Genomic DNA, 21,710 nt, shown 5'->3' with positions numbered 1-21,710 from the left:
CCAAGGAATTCTCTAGATGAGAAGTCTATCTTTATTTACTTCAAAAAAATCCCAAATAGAAATTTGCGAAGAAAATTGCAAAAAAATAGTGAATAGGGTTTATTAGAATTGTAAAGTAAACACAAACCTATTAATATTTTTTTCATATGCAAAAACAAAAAAGTTATGAAGAATACTGTTGTCAAATAATTAAAGGTCGATGATCACTGCTTCATTTTGTAAATATTGCAAAATTTTGTAATAAAATGTTCTGGAATTTGAGAATACTCCGATAAAGATGTTGCGTAAGTATTATTGTGTGCAAAAAACATCGTCTTATGGATTTTCTTCTTAAAAACTGAAAATTGACATTTGATGAAAAAATGAAGAAAAAAAAGAGAGAAAAAATGAAAAAAATTTAAAAATTATTCAGGAAATGACAGATATTTCAGTTAAAGATCAATTTTTATTGCTCAAATTTATATGCAAACCAGTCTAAAAACAAATTTCTACACACTTTATTCTATTTACTAATCCCATATTCCATTGGAAGTTCATTTTTTTGCACTTGAAATAAACGAAATAGCAATTTTCACGGATTTCTTTTTTAGACCATAACTTTTTTGCTTTTGAATAAATTTAGAAAACGTAGTTATTCGTTTAGTTATTTTTTTAAACGCAAATCACTTTTTGATAAATAACTCAACCCCCTATCTAGTCTCATTGAACTGCAAAAAACGGTTTTTGGGTTTTGGATATAGTATAAGCCCCCTAATAGGACCTCCCCTAAAATGGGTACAACATTCTTAGCCTGTCTAAGCTCAAAAGAGGGACCATGCAAAATTTCAGCCTCTTAAGTTAAATTATGTGGGAACGTATAAAGGACATCTACACACACAATCACAATCTTTCTTTTATATACATTTTATACAGAAAATATTCATAAAGTTAAAACCGTCACAACTATAAATGTTGCACGACCCTTTGTGTATTAAGAAAATTGACGAAAAAAGATCACACTAGAAAATTTAGGTAATATGTTATTTTTAAAGATTGTACATAATAAAAAGGATAACAGACATTTAAAATTTAGCTAATATGTTCTTAATCTAAAAAGATTATTATTTTTACATCTATGATATATTTATTTATTACGGACAATGTGAAAAATAGTGCATTTTGCAAAATGCCCGGTTTGGCATTTTAGCTTTTTTTAAAGCAGTTTGGCCATGAAAAATTAAATTTGGCATTTAATTATATTTAGTATAAAATTAAAATAAATTTGTATTTAATAGTTTTGTTTTGTATAACCATTTTTTTAGGAAATTTAACTTAATGGGATATGTGGCCCATTAAAATATTTCAAGTGGCAATGCAGCCCATTATATTAAAGGTTAGCCATCCCTGAGGAAGTACTTTTTTTGAAATTTATATAATATATTCAGGCAATCAAACTATAGTATGATAAGAAATTGGAACATTTTATTTTGCAAAATATTCCTCCGTAAACAGGCTTTGAAGGAGGATCAAAATCTATCACTACCACTATCTTGAGAATCAAGAACCTCTTTGAATATCCTATAATATAACCCAGCCCATGGATTGTTGAATTGAACCGCTTGTCCATATTACCCGTAACTTGATACTAAGACTTTGTTGTAATTTTGCTTAGCTTTGATTTTGATTAAAACCCGTGATAGCTCATTTTTTTGTACGCGTGAAGTTATGCTTTTCCCTCAACTTGTTTGTTTGTTAGTCAACAGGACTACTACAAAATTTATGGATCGATTTTGATCAAACATGGTACGAAGAATATGTATACCAAGTGGTACATTAAAATCGGAACTCTTTCAATTTAAACTTTGACAAGGAATAATTTATTAATTAACAATAGAATTTCTACCAAATTAATAATATGAATAGATGTGTGTCTGAGCTCTCATAATCATTATTTTAGCCGCGCTTCCAGACGGCGGTGGAAGACATAGCACCCGCTGCGGATGTAATCTGTTGTCATGACGTCCCAGTGATGGCCGACAGTGGCTTTTGAGGGCCTCGGTGTTTGGATGACAGACACTACATACTCTCAACATATACCCCCAAAAGCCTAGGGGGTTGGTATCAGGGCTGTGAGGGGCCTAAAAGTGTCGAAAGTGGCCCCTTTATCCATAGAAGGTTCTTTCCAAACACTTTTTTATATATCTCTGGTCACTTTGGTGTGAAACCCCAATATTTCTTGAGGCAATTGGTCTGGCCTGTTTTCTTTAACTCCTGCGTCTCCCGTTTGGCCTTTTAGACAGAGCCCTTCTTCCCCTCGAACGTTTTGGACTTGCTGACTGCGTAGACGGTGGTCCTTGAGACGCCCAACTGCTTAGAGACTTCTGTCGGGAGTTTTTTAGCATCAAAGAGTGTGCGAATGGAACTTTGTCGATCACGTTCAAGTTTCATTTTCTCGACTTGTATTTAAGCTAGAAGGTTCAAGTTTCTTTTGTTAAGTAACTTATTGTTCATTCATTAATATATTTTGGAATATGAATTAGTTACAATCTCTCAACATTCATTCATTATTAAATTAGTAAGTGTTTAGATTTCAATGGACCACCCGGTAATCACCGGTGAGATGCCATTAAATTTTGCGAGTCAATGTAACTGAATGCCCATTCTATTTTTTTTTATGAGATGTTAATGTTTTTTTGCTTTGTTTTTAACAAAGATTTATGAATATTTATGTTTCTAAGTCTTAATCTGTTGAAGGAATATTAAACTTTAATGTTTAATTATATTTATTCAAATGCAACTTCACTAGTGAATTTTCGATAAGTTATGTATATTATTTGCTATATAAATAATAATATTCTCCGTCCAATTCGATTGACATGGCATGTTCTATCTTATCCATCATTTCCGGAAAGCACAATGATTAAAAACTCTCTTCTTGTTCGTTTCATGCTGATCCTTAAATCCCAGAGCCAAAAAAGTTTTATCCAATACAGTCCACCAATTTACAAATTCTGAATAATAGAAGTATTTCTCAAGCTCAGGTGAATATTTTATTAGAATTTTCATTTTTTGATTTATTTTAATGACACTTTCTTCCTCCACAAGTCATTTCTCTACTTTGTCATTATTTTTGCTTTTGAATACTTTAAAGATTTTCCCCACTATTTCACGGTGTTGGTCATCTGCTCTGAAGGTACATTGAGCTATATTTTCCAATCCTTTATAATATCAAAATTTTAATGGTCCGATGTGATAGCTTATAAATGATTTAATGTACCCATAACCCATGTAGAGGGTGACCATAAGTTTTAGGAGAACAACTTCAACTCATTATTTCTCCAAGACGAGTTTATAGTTTTTAATTATATTTATTGCATATGATTTATGCAACTTCCATCTTTGTTTGTTGTTAAACAAAAAAATCTAAAACGTGTTCTTGAGGCTCTAACGACGACATCATGAACTCGAAGTGCGCTACTATTTCGCTTCATTTGAAAGGGAAGATATGTAGGGCCATTAATAACGCCCTGTGTCCAAGTCATCGGTTCACTACACGATCAAATGCTACAAGGAGACAGGGAGTGCTCGCCAGATGTCCACAAGGACATTCTCCTGAACAAGTGTAGCGTATTAAGGGGGTAAAAGCTGAACTCAGTGATGGTCTGGGCGAGTGTCACTTCCTGCAGGATAAAGTTACCCTTGATCTTAACTCCTGAGGGTGTGAAGGTTAATCAACTTGTCTCTCTGGGCATATTACAGTCCCAAATACTTCCTAAGATTCAGGAACAGCACTGGGAAGGGCCTTACGGCTTCCAGTATGACGGAGTACCTTCACATACTGAAAAGTCTGTGCAGGAGTGGTGCCAAACCACTTTCGAGTACTTTTGGAGCAACGAAATCTCAACGTAATGGACTTCCAGGGAGGTTATACGACTTCCTACCACAGCACTGATGACTTGAAGGTCACCATAGTGTCATCATAGGAACACTTGTTGGAGGAGACCATCATAACAGCGCTTAGAGCAGTTCTGATGCGTCTGAGAGCTGTAGTTCTGCAAATTGTGTCCATGTGTAATGAACTGACACAAATTTAGAAGGAAATTTCATTGTGATAGAAATGGTGTAAAAAGATGTTTTGATAAATAAATGTTTGTCTACTTTTTTAGCTGTTGAAGGTATCCTAAGACTTATGGGTCATCTTGTAGGTATTGAAATCTGACTTGGTATTACCTCCACAACAAAGGGGCGGTTTGTTTATTTTTTATTCACTAGGATTACGGCAAAAGTTACAAATTTACTTTGATCTAACTGTATATAAATATAATTAAAGAAAGAGGCTATTAAATTTTGAGATATCTTGGTCAAAGGTCAAGGTAGCACACAACTTAAGAATTGCATAATCGACCATAACTTTGGAACAAATTGAGATATACAACTCAATTTGATTGTAAGCGGAGGTTTTTCACTCTACCAAGTGCCCATTTTAGTTTAATATTAGGTCACTTGGATTTTGATGTCGTTCATACCAAAGACCATTTAAATTTTCTCATTTAAAAAAAGGAAAGAAAATTAACACTATTTGAAATGAGAACTCATTTATATCTTCTTCGCTCAATAAAAAGGAAGAACAATATATGAAGCACAAAGAAAAGCCTCCAATTTCCACATTAAAGAGATATAACTAATCTAATTACTTTTGTCTAGTCAAATTTTTTGCTTGGGTGGTCATACAAAAAAAAATAATGCTTATTTCTTCAAAATATAAAATAAGTAAAAGAGTTTTTTCATCTTTTTCATTTCTTTATTTAACAAAATATATATATATTTGTTTTAGAAATAGTTGGTGTTCTTTTCAAGAGGCTTTTATGATGCCTTAAAAAAAAGACATGACTTGGATAATGTCGCCCTATCTTTCTTTCTTTCTTCATAAATTTCAGTTGTTTTTTTTTCTTTTTTTTTTTTTTTTCATAAATATTTTGTTATATATAATTTATGTTAAAGTCCATACCTACGTGTCTTGCCCATTAATTTATCTAATTATCTCTCCGCAGTCAGAAATATGATAATTTCATGGAAATGTTGTGCGTGTCATATACAGGGAGCGGGGATCAAATTGTCGCCAAAATATTTTTCTACAAAAAACAACACAAAACATACATTTTTTAACTTTTTTATTGAAAATCAAAACTATGACGAGCATATAGGTATAGAGTAGCCATTCATTCGATATAATCACCGTTGGCATCAATAACGGCCTCAATACGGCCTCTGAACCGGCCGCAGGCTCTTTTGACCATCTCATTGTCCATGTTGCCGAATACCTCCTTGATGGAGTCCATCAGGCTGGCCTTGGTGCTATGGGGATGTCTGTTGGCTATGTCTCTCAATATAGCCCCAGACAAAATAGTCCAAAGGATTAAGATCGGGAGAGAGTTAGGAGGCCACAAATCCTTGGTTACGACGTCATAACAGTTCTCGGTTAACCACTGCATGGAGATTTTGGACACATGGCAAGGCGCTGAGTCCTGTTGCCAGATCCAGGTAGACCTCTGTATTGACCTTTAGACCCGTTTCAAACATGTGGGGAGGCATAACATGACCTTCACTGCTGACCACCCCGAACACCATGACCATTGCAGGGAACTTGGTCTTCATTGCCTTCCTCACATGGCTGGTGCAGGTGGATATCCACCTGTTGTTCTGCTTGTTGACCTTCTGATCTTGACAGAAATTCTTTTCATCAGAGAAAACCACAGCATCCCGGGCTGCTTTGGGTGCTTGAGCTTGTTGAGCAATTTTGTTGACTTCATCAGCCTGTTGTCCTTTGCCTTCTTGGTCAAGATCCTCAGATACACAGTCCCTTATTGTTTTCTCATGGCAGCCCAGATCCCTCGCCATGGCCTTCATGGACCTGGTAGGGTCATCCTCAACCATCTTCCTCACCTTGTTGACAAAGTCGGTGTCCCTGACCTTCCTGTCGGCGCCCTCCTCCTTGGGTGCCCTCTTTATGGTAGCATCAACATCCCAGGTGTCCTCTAGCTTCTTACGGATACGCTGAACAGTCCGTAAATTCACTCCTAAGGTTGAAGCAATCGTTGAATTGGAGATTTCACCTCCATTATTAACCAATGCCATGACTACGGCGGAGCTCGAAAGCTCCTCGTTCCACTTATAGCTCTTTATCTCCTCATATGATGACGGCATGATGCTAACTGAACTACGTATCATTAGCTGACGAGAATAGCTTTCCTATTTGGTAACCGGTTTTTATTTGATAATGTCGTCTTCAAGTTATCAAGGTTTAAAGTAGGCGATAATCTGATCCCTGCTACCTGTATATGTATAAGGTGTGAAAGCTATTTCTGCAGCGAAAAATTGTGTATTCTTTGAATACGCAACTTTCTCTCCAACCAGTTATAAAATTAAAAAAATAAAACAAGATTCTGAAAGTTAGATGAATTTTAATCCATATAATCATATCCAGTGTCTATTACAGTCTGTATACGATGCCAAAAACGAGAAAAGGCCTGCCCCATTTGTTATCTTGGCAAATCCTGGAATTCCTTGTTGATCCGACTAATAAGTTCGTCGTTGGTGTTGCAGGGGGTTCAGTTAGTTTGTCATTCGATTACGTCACACACATGCACACAAAAACCCATCAGATTTATATCCGGCAAGTTTGGAGGCCAAGACTACAGCAAGATGAAGTCATCAAAATTATTTTGGAGCCATTTGACACTTTTTTTATGTGTGACATGGAGCCAAGTCCTTTAGAGGCCTCATTTCTCTCCTAACCTTTCGAACGAACGTCTCACTGAGTCTTTGATTCCAAACATTTGTTATGCTGTACCTCCCGGCACAGATTTAAAAAACAACAAGAAAGTGTGTCAAAAATACAACATGCCTCGGAGTATGGTACGGACCGGTAGATAAATCTGCATTATTAACCCATTAAGACCGAATTGTAGATTTTGAAATAAATTGATTCACTTTAATCTTCTTTAAAATCTGTCATTTCTATCATTGTCCACTAGGGACGCAGTGTTTTAGTACTTGTAGACAACATGAAAGCAACACTCTGGCGGAACCAACACGAGTAGGTTGTAGAATTTGAGTTTGTTTACCGTATGTTGTTGGCAATTGCATTATTACTATTTCCGTTAGCCTTACACCCTCATTTGCGAAAGGTAAAAAAGGAGCAAAGTGGACACAGATTGTAGGACTTTCCAAGAAAAATGAACATTTTCTTATATGTTTGCATAAATGAGTGAAACCTCTGAGTACCTGGTATTCCAACACAAAGTTTCAATGTTTAAAAGACACAATATTCCGGCCCATTATGAAACTCAATAGCTTTCAGAGAACTGAGAAACCCAATTGCTGTGGAAGTCATTCAGTTGTTCTTAGTGCACCTGATGTTGAAAAAAAATAGTGTTTTAAAGTTCCATGAAGCTGTGATCAGAGATTTTGCAACATCCTTACTATCACTCCGATCAATTATTCGTAATGCACTTAAATATAGGTTTAACTGAGTAAAATGTTAATTAAATTTCACATACTATTTTGGAGTCTTAGGTTATTCATTAAAAGGAATAAAGGTTTTTATGAATGTTTCTTGGCGCTAATTAATAGTATTCGTGACAAATAAAAACAGAATAGAGTAGACTTATTGATACTTATATGTAATTTTGTCCGTCATCTATTATGATAGTAAAACTCGACTGGTGCATCCATTTTTAATATTTTGTTATATTGCTTTCAATGTATTTTTTCCAAAAATGTAAATTTTAAATACCCATTTCGATAATTCTTCAAAAAAGTCAAATTTTGAGGGATTCCAAACGGGCCTTCGTCCACGCATGAGTCAAAAATTTTAAACATGGTATTTTTTTGCTAGGATAAACACCCTCAGTAAAAATGATCAAACCGTGATGACCATTCTATAAATTTCCAACATGATTATACACTTGACTTGAAATTGAACATTTATTCTACAATAAGAACAATAAAAAACTAACTTTGGACAAAGTTTGAGACTTCTCAGTCTAATTTTGAGATGTATCACAGACAGGGCCGGTGTTATAATTTTTTTTTACAAATTTTGATGTTTTTTCTCGACTAATATTTACATTTTTGAATACAAAATAGTATATTTTATTTTTTCAAACAGCCAATCTAAATAGTAAAAAATTTTGAGTGATATAGCATTTTTCTTACTCATATACAAAATCCCCCTCCCCTACCCCCCCCCCAAAAAAAAAAAAGAGACTAACAGCGCCACTGACGTTCAATCTTCTTGTTACATTTTGTTTTTATTATTTCTCTTGATCATTGAAACCACAAATAATTGAGAACAGCTGAAACTCCTTAAATTATTATGAAGAAAGTGCACGATAAGTTTTTATGAAAAATATATAAAAAAGTTCAATTTAGGACGGTACACAAGGGTTATAAATATCCAATTACGACCTCAAATTACCATTTTTTTTTCAATAAAATTTATCTGTACTCCGTAAAAAAGGACGTGAGAGTCCTTAAATTTTGCAAAAATATGTTTTATATTGTCCCCATATAAAAAGGGTATTGTATGTGCAGAGGAGATATTTAACCGAAAACGGGGTAGTCTAGTATATATATAAATATGTATTTCATCCACAGTCAAGAACTGATAGCAAAGATGAAAAAGTTTTTTTTTAAAGGGATTTATGAGATAAGTTTTTGGGAGAGTTTTTGTCGTTTTTGTTTCTCCCCAAACCAAATATAATGTTCATATTTAAGTATTATGTCTTTATATATATTCGTTGTCTTTATTTAATGTTATGAGACGTGCAATGTTTTCGGAAATATTTAGTCATTTGTCACAAAATCACGTAATTTATTAGTTAGGTTGTATTAGTATTTAAAGTCAACGAGTATTTGAGAGGCACGTTGGCTCACACCTTGTTGAAGCAACTTAAGACATACAGAGTTGGGGACTCAAAACTTGCAGGAGTACTTAATTACGATTTTATACATACTTTATTTTGTTAGGACGTTCCTTTCTGCAACCAAACGATAGCTGAAACAAAAGCAATCAAGTTTTTCTTATCCCATGCCTCCAAGGTTAAAGATGTAGGAGCAACAACAAAAAGGTAACCCGTGTGCACTAGAGTCCTTCAGCACTGCCCTAAATTTCCCTTGACTTTGCAGTTTAGCGTCCTCGAAATGAATGTCTGCCTCACTTCTCAACCAAAAGTTCACAAGCAGTAACAGCCTCAACACGCCGGCGAAGAGATTGGCCTATCCATGGTATATCACAATGTCATGATGGCAGAGGTGTGGCAGACATTCTTCTCCAAGACTCTCGAAACTGCCAAGCTCGGGGGTTGAAGTAATGGCCAGAATAAAACTACATGGAGGCAGGCCAGAAGTTTTGATTTTTTTTAGTTTGTTATGAACTTATTTATGCTGTAGAGCCATTTTTCTCCGACATTTTTACCCTTAGAGAGTTTTAGGATAAAAAAGTAAGTTGTTATGCTTGTTTCAGCTGTTGCTTGATTGCATAATGAAACCTTGTAATTAAATGCTACGGCAAGTTTTAGGTCAGTAATTTGTATTTGATGTGTAAAATATTTTCCACCGGATATTATAGACAAATATTTATAAATATTGAGCCATTTTTTTATATCTCAGTTCAAAGATTGGTACTTTTTTTACAAAGATTAGTTTTATGCTCTTGTAACACACATTTAAATAACGAAAAAGTGAGTTCCTTAATTTAAAAAAAGTTTTTAATAGTATTTTTAAAAGTTTGACCCTTGGCTCAACATCACCAATGTTTTTATGTCACTCTGGAAACGACAAAATGAACAAAAATATAAGTATTATTAAATATTCTACTGGTAGTTAAATTCCTTTATATTTTTAGGCCCTCCTCTATCATAAAAAGGCCCTACTCATAATGTAGGTATATATAAATAAGTACCTACACTGTACAATAAACAACACTCATTCCACCTTTACAGCTGCTTCTCCAACCACAATACAACATATAACCATCATAAAGTAAATGTGATTTATGACTAAGAAACTATCCATTTGATTAGAATGGATAATCGTTTAAATACTAAGTATGATAATACAAAAATGAGAATAAATTAAATATAAAAATCGTTAAAGAGTTTTACATACCCGTAAAAAAAAGAGAATTTATAATAAAAAAGTTATTGCTTTAAATCTGCTTGGTACTATTGCACAGATATTTTTTTGCCATTCATAGAGAAATACATACAAACATAGGTGCATACTTTCATATATACCGGGTAGAAAATAAAAATTTACACAATTATACAGTTCAAAATTCATTTATCCATTAGCCGGCACGTCCTATTTTATTTGGTTCTTGGACAATTGATACAAAACATTATTTTAGAAGGATAATTTGCGGAATGAACCCTTTAGCCAAAGTAAATTTGCCGAAGGACAGTTGGCCGAATTGGAGTGGATCTAGACCCAACATGGGTTCTTTCTCACACATGCTACACCGTCTAAAACTACCTTAAGAGCAATTTGGGGTGGAAGGGATTTTGGTCAAAGGACTTCTAGCCGCAACAAGTCCTAACCTGACCCCCCGGGCTGTCTTGTGTGGACAAATGTGAAGCAAGTGGCCTGGCCCTGTCCTATCCAACATTTCAAATATGGAGACTCTAAAACAGCTGTCGACGTTCAATGGAACAACATTTCTGCCTGAAGTCCGTCTCTAAATCCTTCTGTCACCGTGTTGAGGCCTGCATCAGCGATAATGCTGGAGTCCTTGAAAAATAAATAGACGATACATACAACAGTATTACTTTTTTTTTTTTTAATATTGTTGTGATAGCAGCCTTTGCGATAGACCTTGAAAAATTGTATTAAAAAGTGTACAACATATAAAAAGTATTCAAGAATAATATGCAAAATGAGTAATCTTTTATTTTTCACCCGGTACATAAGTATGTATATTGAGAATAATTTTTAATTTAATAGTCATCAATGTCTCAGGTAGAGAAAAAAAAGGAATAAGTCACTCATATGACAATTTTAGGCTTCAAGAAGGCATTCATGAATTCAAATAGTTTATGCAGTCAAGCCCCAACATCTCATCTTTATAATAGTGTATATGTGCCTCGTCAACACAAAAGCAACCCAGATGATTCTATTCAATATTGAATGTGAATTTCATTTGTATTTTTTTACAAAGAATCGTTTATTTACAAGTTATTCTTTTTAACCCTTAGGATGTGTTGCAAATTACACTTAAAGTAACATAAATTGATTGCCACAATAATAAAATCATAAATCGATCGATTTTATTTAAAAAGGGTTATATTGAGAACTATATAAGTCTATTAAATCAAATAAAGTTTATAAACTATAACTAAAATTATTGGGTACTTTAACGAATCTCCTTAATTTAAATACGAAGCCTATAATTCATTCAAATACATATGTGAAATATAGGGTTATGTATATATATAAATGAGGGTAGTCTGAAAAGTTTCCAATCAACAAATACAAGTTATTTTTTCTGATTTTTTTTTTCTAAATGGTATCTGTGTAACTTTATCCACATATCCCAGCGATACTCCCGTCACAGTAACTCGTCCAAATGGTACTCGGCGTTTTTCTCTGCAAAATTATTGTTCACAAGACATTTTTTGGTTTACTACTCAGAGTTGGATTGACTTAGACGCGTACAATTTTTACAAAAAAAGATTTTATATGTCTGCTATTCTTTGCATCTATTTAAAGGTTGCACTTTCAAAAACAAATATTAAATGACAGTTCAATATTCAATTTTGTCCATTTTCACAAAAACATCCACATGAACTCCCTTAAACGATATTTACATAACAATTCTGTGCCCAAAAAGTCAGGAACTTTGATGAGTAACAGTCATATGAAATAAGGAAGGCAGAGACTTGAAACTTGCAGAAACACAGGCCTCTGTTCTCTTGGGAATGGGCCACCCTCACCTGCTAGGGGGTTTCTGTTTTGAAATTTTTTTGCCCTCTTCGGGACGGGGACTTATCTTGGTCTTTTAATCATTTTTTGGTTCCCTAAACAGGGATCCCTTGTGGAACATGTTCCCTATCGTTATTTCCTCTCTGCCTCCCTTTGTATATTCTGTTCTAGTACGAATATTTACATTCATATATGACAATTCAAAAAGTTGAGGCATATACATGTAAAATAAAATAAAAACAATATACATTGAAGTAAAATATGTCAAAGGGATAATGGAATAGTTTAATATTGAAAATAATAGTTTAAAACGGCATTGGCTCCAACTTGTTAATCATGCTATTAAACGTCAGATGGCCATCCGATAAAAATCCTTGGAGAATGTTTCAAAACCTATCATTTCTCCATTGTTTAAAATTATGCCATTCCATAAACCAATTGGAACCAAATATTTAACTAGAGGTTAAAGATATTGGGTTAGTAAATATAAAATTTAGAACTAGTATTTTTTTTTTTTAAATGAATAAATTAAACTTAACTATTCACTCACTTTACCCGCGCTATGAATTGGGGAGTAGGCTACTGGCTGAAAAAGAATATTACACTTAATTTTTTTAGACTAAGTACTAATGGGATCCTTTCTTTGATTTTTGTTTGAAATTGCTTTTATAATGATTCACTACATTTAAAAATCCTTTCAATAAAAAGGTACCGCATTTTATCCTCAAAAAAAAAAAAAAAGAATCTTAAAAATGTATTCTAAAAAAATTAATTCAATGGAGTGTCAAATTTGCAAGACAATGGGATTTTTTTTTTAAATACATTATCCATATGAAATCCCGTAACGAGTAAAAAAAAAAAAATTTTAAGGGCTCCAAAATTAATGTTGTGTAAATGCTCATGAATTGCATCAATTTCTTACTCTTTTATTGTGACAATCAATTTTGGCTAATTTAGGTGCAATTTAGGACACACCATAAGGATTAATAAGAGTAATTTGTTAATAGACATTAATTATAATTTGCCAAAGAATAAAATTAATTCTGAGAAAAATCCTTCTGCTTTGATTTTTTGTTTATCGGTCGCATATAAACTCTTATTTGATCAGTTCGAAACCCCTAACTTATGCTGTGAACACAACACATATCAAAGCAACAATATAAAAAGAATCTAATAGGAAAAAGTCCCATAATTTTTTTTTTTCATAAATAAAAGCAGCCCAATATTTCATAGACATAATTTAGTCAATTATAAGTTGTATTCAAATTTACGGGATGAATTAAGATACTTTAGAATTTAAGCTATAGTTTAGAACCTTTGTTTGATTTATGAGACATATATCGGCACCAATATAACTCTTTCAATTAAAATATGTCCATTTTGACATTTTTTAAATCTAAGTATTAATTTTAGAATCTTAAAGTGCAATTTGCGGCCCTCCCAAAGGGTCAAAAAGAGTCATTTGCTCATAGAAATTGAAGATTATTTGTCAAAGAGTACAAATGAAATTCGCACATAATATTGATAAATATCATTCTACCTCGTAGTCCATTGAAATCTGAACACTTACTAATTCAATAATTAATGAAGGTTTAGGGATTGAAATTAATTCATATTTCGATATATTAACACATAAATAATTGGTTACAAAACAAAACATAGTTCAGCTCTCCACCTTACGTACAAGTAGAAAAAATGACACTTGAACCTCATTGACGAATTTCCATTCGCGCACTCCAAGCAGTTGGCCGTCTCTAGGGCCACCGTCTAAACCGTCAGCATGTCCGAACCCTGGATAGGAAGAAATACTCTATCAAAAAGGCAAAACTGGACCTGGAGAAGTTAAAGAAAATATCCTAGGCCAATTCTCTCAAGTCTATGAGGGTCCATGCAAGAAATATCAGGGAGAGTCCACTTTTAACACCAGCCATCTCTTCCATTGTAAGAATTTTTTTAATTCCTTTGAACTCTTTTTGACACTCCCCCCTACAACCCTGATGTCTTGACTACAAAGGCCCTCATATCCACTGTTATCCAACACTGAGAGAGGAATAACTCCACATATGGCGCAAGGCCTTTTTTCCCACCTCGAAGCCATCATTTCAGCTAAAGGCGGCTACATTTATGATTAAGAGAGATTAGACACACATGTATTTAAAAATATTAATTTTGTTGAAATTCTATTGTTATTAATAAATTATTTCTTGTTGAAGTTTAAAATTCAAAGTTTTGAGTTTACGGCCTAAATATATAGAGGAGTGATAAATAGGGGTAAAACGGTTTGATTTTCAAATTAATTTTTATTATTATTATAATATATATTTCATAAATTAATAATAGGAATAATTATCACTATGAATATTTAATTACATTATTAATAGTTACAAGCCATAAACAAATTAATTTAGGAGAAATCAAATTAATCAAACTCTTTAATGTCTACCCAATAAAATATTTAAAAATAAGTAATTAAATACAAAATAAATGTTCCAATTTCCTATATTCTAAATTAACTTCCGTTTCCCACAGAGATAAAGAATTCAATCCATATTTGTACGTGATTGTTTCATGACATAATCTTATCATATTTAAGAAGAGAAATAAATTAACAAAAATTAAAAATAATTTCTATTTAAAATATACACCATTTCAAAAATAGAAGGTCAATGGGGTCATTAACTGTAATTGAAAAAATACACATTTTATTGCTGGATTTGCTGAAAAAGTGGGGAGGGAATTGTCTCCCTAGAGCCACCGCCCTAAGCATTGGATTGTCAAATTTTTAAATACGAACCAATATATTGATCTAGATGAGAAAAATGAAATTTACAACACTATATTAATAGAATAGAACGTTTTGTCTGACGTCATAAGTTGCACAATAATTGAAGGTAGCCATTTTGGAGTCTAATATTTGGTATTTTACTGCTTAAAATGGACAAATTTACAATTAATCTCGATACAACTTCATCAAAAATTAAAAAAGGACTTATACTTGTATTGGATAATGCTTGATGTCAATGATAAACATTGATATGAGAATTAAATAAAAGATATATGTACTGAAAATCCCTAAAAATGACTCGATTTGTACAATTATTATTATTTTTTTTTATTTATGGGTGACAAAAAGCGTAAGAAAATTAGAGTAAATTTAATTCGTTTTTACCATTGTAATAGTTAATTTTATATACAATATTAAAAATAGATTATATAACGATGTAATCACATAAATTTAATCCATTTATTGTCTGTTATACTAGGTGGTCGATTGAAATCTGAAACCTTACTAATTCAAGAATTAATTAAGCTTGAGGATTTTTTTTTAAAAGCCCAATAGGCATACACTTATTTACAATTCTGACAAACAAAAACGAACAAACATTCTAACTGAATATAACACACTCCTAAAGTATAAGTGATATGAGTTAATGAAAAAACAATCATAAGAAAAACAACAATAAAAATCACAGCTTCTTTCATTTTTTTCTTCCGTACTAGTACCTAAAATTCCGAATTAACGACCATTGTCGGAAAAAATTAGCTAAAACATCGATTTCTTTTCTCTATTACACCTTCCAAATTTGTTTGGTATGGATTTCTTGCTACATCTACAAGAATATATTATAACTTGCGCTTTACTGATGATGGCCTCCACCTTAAAAGCCCTGGGAAGATTCAGATGGGTGGCCACTACCTAATCAGTTTCTGACGTTAAGACTTGTAGTTTTTCGTTTAATTTTACTTGACACATCCTTATCAAAGGATTCATCCTATTACACTCCTAGAAAATGTGGGCTGACGTTTCTATTTTCTCGCTAGAGAATGTGAAGTTCATACTCTCATCCTCGTTATTCGACTTATTCGTATAGATTTGTTTTGGTAGCAATTCTGTAGTGGAACCATTTTTGCTTTGACGACGTAAAAGGGTTTTTAAATAGTATTTTTGTTTCGAAGTCAAACCTCGGGAGAGCTATTCTTTCCAACCGCTTGGTTACGAGCTTTTCTGCTGAGTTTTCTCCCCAACCTAGTAGTTCCGTTGGTATTCTTTTATTTTTTATGATCCCCAAAAGGAGTTGGTGGTCCAAAACGCCAAGTTCCTTTGTACTTGAGGACAAGTGAAGTAGTCCTCCTGTGATTTATAAAGTTTGGAAGGCCAACTCCTCGTTCCTTCCAAAGCCAGAGTTCTCCAGTGGTAGTAATATTTAGGAGTGAATAGTATTCATTCCTTAAATCCAGTTTTGGTTATAGTTGAGGGGTTCTTCTTAGTCTAGGATCTTGCTAACTTGCACAAATGTGTTTGACCACCCTTGAGACATTCTTTTCTAGTACTAACTAAGCTTGTTCGTCACTTGAAGAAGGTCTAACGGCCCTTTGAATATTTTTTCCTTGAAAATACGTCCTCTGGTTTCTTTGTCCTTTGACTTAATTAATATCGCCCAAAAATCTTTACTTGTACTAATTCTTTTGAGCCAGCTAATGTTCAAGGTTCTCCAAAAAAACAAAAAAAAACAGGTGGACAAGTCCTAAACCCCATTTTGAGGTCGAAGCAATCAATCTCGATTTGCAAATATCCTTCCTTCGTCCTTCCCATAGAAACTTATCCTAAAATGGACTAATCCTTCGACTACTTTGGTAATTATACTTACCACTTTATCCCCGTTTTCCTGTACTGATTCTTCCTCACAATGGCAGAAAATTATAATAGCCAACAGTGATACAGACTCAATGTATGAATAAAAGTTAATTTGCCATAGATTTAAATACTTGTGTCTTTGATAAGTTGACCTTTAATCCAGATTCCTTTCGGAATTGGACCTTTGATTAATGGGTTAGAGATCACTTTTTCGTATAACAGATTAATGGCTATAATGAACAATGAAGGCAATAGTGGGTCACCCTGCATGCATCCTCTATTTATTTTTTCTTATTGCCAGGCCAATCGAGTATTGAAAAAGATAATCTAAGAATTGTTCCCACTTTTGAAATGTAATTTGGAGATAAACCAGCCTTGTATAATTGGTTTAAAATAAATATATGACTTATAGAGTCAACCACCTTCTCAAGTAACGTTACAAACTCTTTATTGGTCTTTCTAATCCCTTCTATCGCATCTCGAAGGGATCTTGGTATGTCCACTGCGAATCTTCTTTCCATGAAACCCTTTTGAGAGGTGGACACTATATATGGTAAAACTTTCTTTAGACGACTGTTCAAAATACGCGTTAGAACTTTGTAGGTTGTATCAAGTAGTGTAATGGGTATACAGTTATCAATACACAAGGATCTTTACCATTTTTTAATTATTTTTTTTTGAATGAGAGTTATAATACCATTATTCATAAATTTGGGGATTGTTCCTTCTTCAATTATTTCAAAGAATACTTCCTACAGAATGGGGCTGAGACGTTTTACTTGCGATTTGTAGAACTCAAATGGGAGTCCAGACGGGCCTGGAGACTTAAATTTTTTGAATAATTATTTAAGATTGAGTTATTGAAATTAACTTATATTCCGATATATTCAAGCAAAAAACATTAGTTATATAAGAAAACAAACCTGAGATATCTAGCTTACGTATACGTCGAGAAAACGACACTTAAATTGGATTGACGAATGTCCATTCGTACATTCCTTAATGGTGGGCGTCTCCAGAACCACCGTCTACACCATCAGCAAGTCCAAAACGTTAGAAAAAAAGAAAGGCCATGTCAAAAAGGGCAAATTGGACCCGTAAGAGTTAAAGAAAACAGGAGTCATGCCAATCTCTTCAAGTCCATGAAGGTGTATATAAAAGATTTTGGGGTTTCACACCAGACTGTCAAGAGAACTATCAAAAAGAGCCTGGAAAGAGCCTTATGAGGGTAGAAAGGCCACTTTTGACATCAGCAATGAAAGAAATTCGTCCCCTCCGTTGCAAGATTCTTTTGAATGAGTCTTATGAGTACTTTTGAACACTTTTTCGTTGGCATGTCGAGGGGAATGCCTACAGTTTTCCTCATCCAAACAACAAGGTACTTAAGCCACTATCAGCCAGGGCCGTGACGTCATGACAGAGGACTACATCTGTAGCGGGTGCCAGACCTTCCGCCACTGTCTGGAAGCCACAATTCTGCAAAGGGCGTGTACATTAGTGATTAGGAGAGCTCAGACGCACATCTATTCATCTAGTAATCGTTTTGTTCAAATTATATTGTTAATTAACGATTTATATCTTGTTGAATTTGAAAATTTAAAGTGTTCAGATTTTAATGGATTACTCGTTATAATCAAACTAAGAAATGGATAAATAAATTATTTTTAGACAGAATGGTCAATTTATATGTTGATCTCTTCTTGAAATCCAATAGTTCACTATTTTCGATACTAGGAAAATTGCCGAACAGGAAAATTGACTGCGCAGAAATTGGCCGAAGAATAAATGGCGAAGGGGAAATTGACTGACGGATAATTGCTTCAGGAGAAAAATTAATCAAAGCGGAATATTGTAACCAAAAACCTTTACTTTTCGTTAGTTTTGAACATCCAAATTTACTTATGTATAACTAAAGCAATAAAACTATTGAAATTATCTTAAATCAACGAAGTTTTTTCTTAAAGACACTTAGGTTTTTTGAAAATGCAATTCATCAACTAAGATGAATATATCTGCGCCTCAATTGATCTTTTGTTCCATAGCCTACTTATTCAAAAAAAAAGTTATGTGGTTCAAAAAAAATTGTGAAAGTAATTGTGAAGTAATTTTAGACTGTGACAAACGTTAAACTTTAAAAAATTAATAAGTTATTGTGGAATGATTTAGAGGTTATCTAGGAAATTTGAAGTACCTAAGTATGTTTAGGAAGTTTTTTGAGAAATCAAAGCAATGATTTTAAGAAAGAGGCATTGAATATAAATAATACTTATAAAAACAACCGACAAATAATTTGCAATATGTTTAGGAAAATTTGAGACATTTTGAGTCAAAACAATTCCTACTGTTAATTGAGCCAAAAGCAAAACGTGTTGTAACTCTCCCCATTCACCCTACATTACTGTAGGGTAAGAATTTGAACTCAGTGCTAAGTTTAAATCTCATTATCTTGGAAACCCTGAGATCTATGTTTATGAAAAGTGTGTCCTTCAGACTCAATAGACAAAAAGGTACAAGAATATTAAAAAAATCCTTAAAATGTCCATCGAATACGAATGCCGTGCAGCTATGATTGTGTGCCTCCGTGACGGCCACACCAATATTGAATAAAAATCAAAAAATTAGATAGTCCCTATATATTTTTTATGTATAACCATACTGCCCAATACTTCAAAGACATATTTGGGTCAATTATAGGCCTATTATTCATATTACTGGGATGACTTAAGACGCACAAGAATTTGAACTATAGTTTAGATCCCTTATTTGACGTAAAATACTTATATGGGCCCCGATATGGCTCCTTTCAAGAAAATTTGTAAATTTCCTATTTTTTATTGTGTATTTTGGCATCTTTAAGAGTGGAAAAAAAGATATATGTTTTGTTCAATTTGGATTGACCACTAAAATCGAATGTCCATAGGACTATATATAGTGCCTAAACATTAAAACAATCTTGAAAAAAAATCAAGAAAAGGATAAAAAATCCCAATGTATATTTTTACTTCATATCACACAACCCAATATTTCATAGACGTATTTGCTTTAATTATAGGCCCATAATTCAAATTACTGGGATTACTTAGGATGCCCCAAGGTTAATAAAAATACAAGGTCAGACCATCATGTAATCGGGCTTGCTAGAATTTTCAATTTGATGTATCGTACCGACTGCTAGGTAAGAAAAACAAAATTTGAAAAAACACGCAACCACTCATGTACTATGACGTCAATATTAAAAGTGTGGTGGAAGTCAAACATCACGCGTTATGGTATAATCTTGTATTTCTATTAACCTTGAGATGCCCAAGAATTTAAGCATAACAGTGTTGACACCTTGTAGGCTTTTATTATCTAGGCAGTGGTCAAAATGGAAAAGGAGTTCTTCATCAAGGCCTGACCAAGGTTTAGGGGCTTGATGAAGGTTGTAGTTGAAGCTAGAGGTGGTTGGTTTGAGTGATTGACTTCACTTTAGATCCCTACATGTCAGAAAAAAAGATGACTGAATTAATCTTGGGAAAATAGTTGTAATATACATTTTCCTTAAACTTCCTGGATTTAAAAATCTCAGCCTGTATAATAGTTGATATTTAAAAAAATTGAATTATAATGGTGCTATGAATTGAATTTGCAGGGAATTGTCGGTTCGCCATTTTTACATTACTTAGATTGATGAAATTATTGATCATGCATTTTTTGTAACATGAAGCCATTTATTTGCTCATGCAATACATTGTCTTTCTACCTATTGATGAAAATCCAAGATAAAAATATGACAAACCATGTCTGATTATTTTTTTATCTATAAATTTATAACATTATTTTTTCCACCGTATTATTTTTTCAAGTCCAAAAAAAAAAAAATGCAATTTCTCTCAAGCTACATATACAGAGGATTTCCTTATTTGATCATTAAAGATAATGTCTCTTGTGGTCTCAATGCCTTTTATCTCTTGAGGGACAAGACAAAAATAATCATTATAATCAATGTACATATATCTAGAGAGAAAAAACATGAAGAATCATGTTTCTTTTAATGTCAGCGAGATAATTAATTAACTATACATACGTGTACTTTGATAGGTAATCTTGAAATTAAATGATAAGTAAACATGTCAAAAATTGAGTAAAATCGGGTGTCTTTAAAGTATTTGAGAGTCAAGACTTAATATGTTATCTTTTATTAAATAAAACATTAATAAGGAAATCTTGCCAAATGCGTAGGATCGAGCAAGTTTCTAGAGAGTTTTTAAATACAGTCTCGCAACCTTTTAGAGGATAAGGGAGGATTTATTTGAGGAAAAATTATAAATTTTTTATTACATATGTAATATTATAATGTTATGAGTCTGTAATTGATTCCTATGTAATTTCTTGACACTTTTATCTTTTACATAAGGAATTGAAACTCTCGATATCTGAAATATAGACTGCATTTTTGGTTTTCTCATAGGAGTCCATTTTTCTTTTGTTGTGCAATTATTATGTACCTTTGAAAATGTTGTAAATCTTCGTGAGTGTAAATCAAAAAGAAAATTATTGTCTGAAAACTTTGATAGACAATATATCTTGTTACAGAGATCGCAAAACAACTACAGTGCTCCTTCCTGTCTTCTCACAGCGATTCCTACTTTCTTGTCAGCTGTCGATGCCCTTGTCTCACTTGATACGTCATGGCTATTTCATAATTTATAATTTTTGATAAATAAATGAAGTAATAAGGGATATCCATCACATATTCACATCGGAACCAAGAAACATGGAACGGAACAAGCTAAGATCAATAGGGACATTTACGAAGAATTGTTGAATGCATGACGTCATTATTCACCTAAATTGGTACATTTGCTGTGGCATGTACAACTGGGACACACCTCCATTAACGAGGATATTTATAAAATGTTATTATAGACATTTCTGCGAAGATTGGTCTTACTCACACTTAATTGTTTATTTCCTATAAACAACCAACAAAAAGGCATCTAAATACAAGTTATATACTAAGTACTGTAAATATATAAGGTTTATAAAAAGAAAAAAGATCTATGACTCAAGTGGAAAACAAAAATGAGGGGAATGCCGTCAATAGACGTCCATGTATTGTTGTGTCGGTCTG

General features: G+C 33.1%; 1 long non-coding RNA gene across 1 annotated transcript; it reads right to left on the bottom strand.

Annotated features, from left to right (window-relative positions):
• Positions 1–15,096: 15,096 nt before the first annotated feature.
• Positions 15,097–20,819, bottom strand: LOC139906607 (uncharacterized). The gene is made up of 3 exons (XR_011782246.1): positions 20,664–20,819; positions 20,245–20,339; positions 15,097–16,349 (listed from the first exon to the last, which is right to left on the bottom strand). It is a non-coding gene; the product is annotated as an uncharacterized lncRNA (long non-coding RNA).
• Positions 20,820–21,710: the final 891 nt, after the last annotated feature.

This window comes from Lepeophtheirus salmonis, chromosome 11 (assembly GCF_016086655.4).
Source record: "Lepeophtheirus salmonis chromosome 11, UVic_Lsal_1.4, whole genome shotgun sequence".
Lineage (NCBI taxonomy): Eukaryota > Metazoa > Arthropoda > Copepoda > Siphonostomatoida > Caligidae > Lepeophtheirus > Lepeophtheirus salmonis.
Note: the sequence above shows the minus strand (reverse complement) of the source record. Positions and strands in the feature narration are given on the sequence as shown.